Genomic DNA, 6,202 nt, shown 5'->3' with positions numbered 1-6,202 from the left:
TATTTGTTCTTCTGAGGACTACAGAGACCCACAGGTTCTATGGTCAGGGCAGATGGAGTTCAGTGCCATGTCAGTTGGCCCTTCTTTGGAGTTTAGGTTTCTGTGTGATGGAGCTGGACTCAGATGTGATCTTTTATCACAAGCCTCTCCTGTTAATTTTACCAGAACTGTAGTTGGTGCTGGGGTTTAATATATACCAAGGGAATCTGAATCTGTGGACTGAACATATGATAGCCAGGCCCTGAGCCTCAACAGACTTCAGCTCCTACACTCTGGTTTATTGGACTTACCCAACTCAGCTAACATGGAGTTGAAGAAGGTCAACCACCACACCAGGGAGCCAAGAGTGCCTACAACTGAAAGCAGGATTGCATGCAGCATCCATGTGGAATCAAACCCCCTCTTGATATAGATGTGTAGTGGACACAACCATTCCAAGGTCCACAGGATGGAGGAATAGAATATGGATTAGAATATCCATATTCTATTCATGAACTGATATTCTATTCATGAACTATTGTGAATAGTAATCAAAGAAAATGTGGCATTGGTGTGGAGAATGTGGCCAAGGTGGTTGCTAGGTGTGGGAAATGGGAGGAAGAGATGAGATGTGGAGGCGTTTTCGGGACTTGGAGTTGTCCTGGGTGGTGCTGCAGGGACAATTACCGGACATTGTTTGCCCTCCCATGGCCCACTGGATGGAACATGGGAGAGTGTGGGCTAAGATGTGGACCATTTACCATGAGGTGCAGCAGTGCTCAGATAAGTACTCACCAAATGCAATCAATGTCTCATGATGATGGAGGATATTGTTGCTATGCGGGGAGGATTGGGGTGAGTGGGGTGGGGGGTATATGGGGACCTCATATTTTTTTAATGTAATATTAAAAAAATAAATAAAGACAAAAAAAGAGAAAGACCCTCATTTATTTGGACCATGCCTAAACTAAAAGTAAGATCTTTCAAAGTTTTTATTTACAAATGGGTTTACAATCACAGAGACTAGGTTTAAGAAGAATTTGTTGGGGTGCATAATTCAATCTAACATAGATTCTTTCCTAGAATTCAGATGAACATTCCTCCATATTGTATTTAAGCTATTTTATAGTTTGTCCTAATATATTTGAGATAAAAATGTATGCATGACTAATTGCCAAACTATCATGTTCATCAGAATCACCTGGGGAGATTAACAATGCGGGTATCTGGGCCCCTTGACACAGAATTGTTCTTAATTTTGGTGTGAGGATTCTGTATCTTAAGCAAGCTCTGCAGGTGATTCTGAAAATTTGATAAGTTGACAAACTTGGAAAAACACTGGCAAATGCTATCTTCAAACAATTTCAGATGTTGATTTTGGTATGTAATTGATCCCCTTCAATATTTCTTTCACAAGATAAAAGTCCTAGATAAATGAAAGGACTTGCTTAGTATCAGTCACTCAGGGAAATGCTGGGAAAATATACCAAAAGTATTGTAGCCAAACACTACACACAGCTGTTCTCAATTCTTCATGTATATCAGAATCACCATGAGAACTTTCATGATGTTTTGATCCCTTGACCCTATTTCTAGAGAGTCTGGTTCAGTTGGTTTGAAGTAGGGCTTGAGCTCCACTTTAAAATCCCCTCAGTTAATTAAAACCTGTATCCAAGTTTGAGAATCATTGCACTAAAGACACCAGCATAAAAAAACACATTTGTTCCTTTAAGGGCACAGTCCAGCGGGGAAATAATGTCTGACATATACAGTTAAGGTCTTAAAATGTGTTTCCACTCGTCTCAGATACATATGATATAGAACGGGGGTAGGGAATGTCCAAAGTTGAACTAAAGCTAGGGCCTCCTCTTTTATTTATGCAAGCCCAGGAAATGTTTGATGAACTTGTAGGTGATAGTGGGCATGGGATAAAAACCAATTTAAAAAATTTAGCCAGTTCCTCAGGTGATTCTGATTCAGCTAGTTTCTTTAACACATGTTGATAAACATAGACATACATAATATTTTAAGTCCACGTGTTAACATTGGTATCTGATGGTTTCTATGTTGTGCTATTTTTAATTATATGTCTGTCGGGAAAATAATTTATTTTCCCTAAATGGTCAGAGGCATATTGGGCCCAGATTGTAGAATTCTTTACTCAGCTGTAATTAACTGTCATGCCTTACAATTTGCCAGACCCTGTGGTAGGCACTAAGGGTACTAGGATAAATGAGACAAAATAGAAGGGTAGTCAGGTGGGGAGCACTGATGACTGAGTGGTGGAAAATGAAAAAAAAAAAAGGATCCATCCACAGTTTCCAGTCCCTACCACTTCCCATCAATCTGTGATTGTACGTTTATTAGATACAGCAAATCTTGAAGCAAAGGAAGAAGGAAACTTCTGTAGATTCATCTATGTTAGCTTGAGTAGGGACTACTGGAAAACTCCTAGTGATGATGGTGTGGGCCAGCAAGTCTTAAGAGACAAAAATTCATCCCCACAGCACCTGTTTAAGTGCATTGTGAAACCTACATTAGTGCATAGAAAATAGTCAAGGAGATTTGGCCATATTTATGATTTGGAAGCGCAAGTCCAATTCTGAGCACACTATAACAAGTATCAGATTTGTCTAGGGGACTGGGCATGAGGAAGTCTGAGCAAAACTAGAAAGGGCTGTTTGGGTGCCTAAGCAATATTGAAGCAGTTCCAAACTGGATTAAACGTAACTCTAAACAGGAGGGTGAATTCTCCACATTTCTGTAAAGGGTAAAGTGGGGATTCAGATAAATCCCCTCTGTGATTTCAGATAAATCAGTAGATCTTTATCACCTTTAGTTCTCTAGCACATCTGCAGAGGTGGAAGCGAGTGGAAAGAGCAAAACCCAGCAGACAGGGAAAAGTGCCCAGTAATCATGGCATTATCTAGGGAAGGGAGAGTCGCAGCAGCAGAGGAATAGAATGACAGCACCCACCTGGCAGATCACTATACTTCCAGGAAGGCATATGTGACATACTTCTTGGATTCTTCCCTAAATATGAAGGGCACCTTGAGTTGGGGCTTTTCATGTGCAGATGGATTCAGCAAGAGCTCAGTTATTACCTCATTTGATTCCAACAGCAGCCCTATAAGATATGTATTATCTTCATTTTATAGAGGAATAGGTTGACTTTAAATAATTGTATCTGAAATAATTACCAAGTTTGAACTTCTAAATAAGAGATCCAGAAGTAATACAAGATTTGTATGTCTTTAAGTTCTGTCTGAAGTATTTATTAATTGTCCCCTTTCCCTTTATAAGTTGACTGGCAAGGGCTCGGTTTTTAAACTTTTTTTCTGCCACATATATGTATTCATTTCAGAAAAATTAGAAAAAAACAGCTAATTAAGAAAAAAACTAAAGAAAATAAAATGCACCAACAACTCTACTACATAGAAATAAACACATTCTGGTTTTTATATTTTCATAACTTTTTCTATTCATATATATAGTATAAATATGCATACTTTAAAATGAGATTATATTATCTATAGACTGCTTTTTAAACTGCTTTATTAACTTTACAATATGTAATAAACATCTTTTCATGCAAATTGATAAAACTCCCTTACTGACAGGAAAACTTACAGACCAGTTCAAAAGGAAATCTCAAATCAGAAAAAGACAAAACACAAAAAGATTCACAGTAAAGTGTATGTCAAGAAAATGCAAGTTTGGAAAGCAGGGTGGGTTACAATTATTAATCTTAGAATTCAAGGCATAAGGCAAAACTCATCATGATGGTCATGGTGAGGGGGGTCCCCTATAAGAATGCGCAGACTGTACCTTAGCTGCAGCTCCCTAATTTTCCTCCTTAGCTCTCTCATTTCCTCCATGAACCGCTCCATATCATCTGCATCTCCATCTATCATATCAATGTTATTAACAAATCTATTGGGCCCATCCCCTCCAAAATCCTGAGCTGGTGGAGCCCACCCCCCTCTAATATTTCCTCCAGGTTCTTGGCCTTCACCACCTCCTAAAGGGTGGGCTTCATCTCCATTCTGCACGGGAACCTGCTCCACTCCTTCGTTTTCCTGAGGGACGTTTTCCATTTTGAGTTTTTTTCTTCGTTTCTTCTTCCTAGGAGACAAAACAGGAGAGGACGGATTGGAGGTTTAGTAAATTTCATAATTCTGGCAGGGAAAGGTTTTCCCACTTGCGCCCTCACGGGGGCTCCCCAGCTCCATTCCCTCCCTCCCCCTAAACCCACCATTTTCCCTGCAAATTCTTCCCCAAGCCCCTCCAGGCACCAAAATGGAGGCCCGGCGGTGGGCAGGGCTAGGACTGAGAAGGGATTCTGATACGCACTCCAGGGGCGCCCCAGAACTCGCTCCCCCCTCCTTTTATTCCTCACCAACCACAGGCCCACCGTCGTTTTCTACAATCTCTACTACGTTTCTCTGGTAGGGAGGGCTGTGAGTTTCCCAGATTCTGTTATAATTTTTGAAAATCCCACCCAAGCCCAAGAGGGTCCCCTGGCAGCCCCCTACCTTCAGGGATCAGAAGGAGTATTCCTCTCTTAGCCTTGATATCCCCCGCGCCAATGGATCTAACGACCTGCAGACAGAAATAGGACAATGGCTGGGACTGACCACTTGATCAAAGTAACAGTATCGGGGGCACTCGATCCATTATTGATTTAGGGCACTGTTTGTCAAATATTGCCACCTTCTTGTTCTCTATCTCATGTCATGGTTTCCTTTCCCGTTCTATGACGCACTACAACAGCCCCCAGAAATGTCCATAGTAATGAAGATAATTATTTCCAAGCCATTTTTAATTTCTTCTTTAGGCCTTCTATTTCCACCGTCTCATACCGTCCATCACCTAATTACCATTTCTTGCTCGTAAATGGGTCGGGGGAGTCAGGAGAGCTTACTAGGCTCATTTATAAAGAATTTCAAGCTGGGTATCCGGCTGGACGCTCTGGGACCCACTGTTCTCTCCCGAGTTCTCCCCTCTTTCATTGCCCACCATTTTACGCACCAAGATGGACGAAGGGCGGAGTAGTAGTGTGGGCAATGCAAACCAGGACCCTCTGAGGTCTCGGTGCTTTGTCATTCTTACCCCAAAATACGCAAGCAGGACCCACGCTTACACGAACCTTCAGGGGCCAGAAACAGTTTCCTCTCCCCGCCTATTTCTCCTCAGTCAGAAGCCGGCAGACTCAACAGCCTGTCCCGCAAGAGAGAGCTCGTCCTCAGACCTCACTCCTCCACTCCCTTTATTCCTCACCAACCACAGGCCCACTGTTTTTTCCTATACTCCCTACCACTTCCCCCTCCTTTGCAGCACCGCCCCTTCGGTCCCCGTAGCCCACCATTTCCGGCTCCAAAACTGACCAAGCGTGAAGAAGTGCTGCAAATGCAGGCCCGTACCCGCTGCGGGGTCTGCTTTCCCCACACCTAGGGTCAACGGCTGCGACCCCCTCAGGCTGCCATGAAAGGATCTGGCCGATTCCTTGTTGTCCCCTACTCCGGCCCTCCCCCTCATCAGACACCACTCGCTCGACCGCTTCCTCCGAGATACGAGCCGGTACCCCGTCCCAACCCCAACCCCCTACGGCCTCCTACCCCCAAGACCACCATTTCTCCCACTAAACGGATGGACGTCGGGGAAGGGGTAGAGAGAATTCAGTCCTGGACCCGCTCTGGTCTTTGCCCTCTACCCTCCCCCCCACCGCACCCCAGTCAATATCCACTAACCTGCCACGGATCAGGGTTAGCCTCGACAACTTCCTCCTTCCCTGTACTACAGGCTCGCCCGCCTTCAGGGCTATAGCAAACCTGCACACCACCACAAAAGACTAGCAGACCGCAGCTGGGAGGAGAGACTTCTCCAAACGGTGGCCCTGGGACACGTCACTGTGAGCTCAGATCCCCAATTACTGTTCACACCTGCAGTGCGGCAGGAGGGTGGGAGCTGGAGGTGGGCGGGGCCACCTTTCTCCACATTCCGCATTTCCTACACTACCAGTACACGCCCCCCGTCTTTTTTTTCCTATTTAGCAATCCCTGAGACCAAAGGGATCGTATTTTGTAGTTTATATTTACCTTTCCCTGATTTCTGTTGGAGTTTATAAAGAATTGCTTCTTTTACCTCTAGATGTCTAAATACTTAATTCTTTCCCCTCCATTTCACAGCTTGCAAAGCCCAAAATTTCCCCCAACAGTCTCAT

The 6,202-nt window shown here is 43.8% G+C and overlaps 1 long non-coding RNA gene across 1 annotated transcript; it reads right to left on the bottom strand.

Moving 5' to 3' along the window:
- Nucleotides 1-908: 908 nt before the first annotated feature.
- Nucleotides 909-5,948, bottom strand: LOC101412870 (uncharacterized). The gene is made up of 3 exons (XR_009184496.2): nt 5,730-5,948; nt 4,515-4,581; nt 909-4,104 (listed from the first exon to the last, which is right to left on the bottom strand). It is a non-coding gene; the product is annotated as an uncharacterized lncRNA (long non-coding RNA).
- Nucleotides 5,949-6,202: the final 254 nt, after the last annotated feature.

This window comes from Dasypus novemcinctus, chromosome X (genome assembly GCF_030445035.2).
Source record: "Dasypus novemcinctus isolate mDasNov1 chromosome X, mDasNov1.1.hap2, whole genome shotgun sequence".
Taxonomy (NCBI): domain Eukaryota; kingdom Metazoa; phylum Chordata; class Mammalia; order Cingulata; family Dasypodidae; genus Dasypus; species Dasypus novemcinctus.
This window is presented reverse-complemented; position numbering and strand designations above follow the sequence as displayed.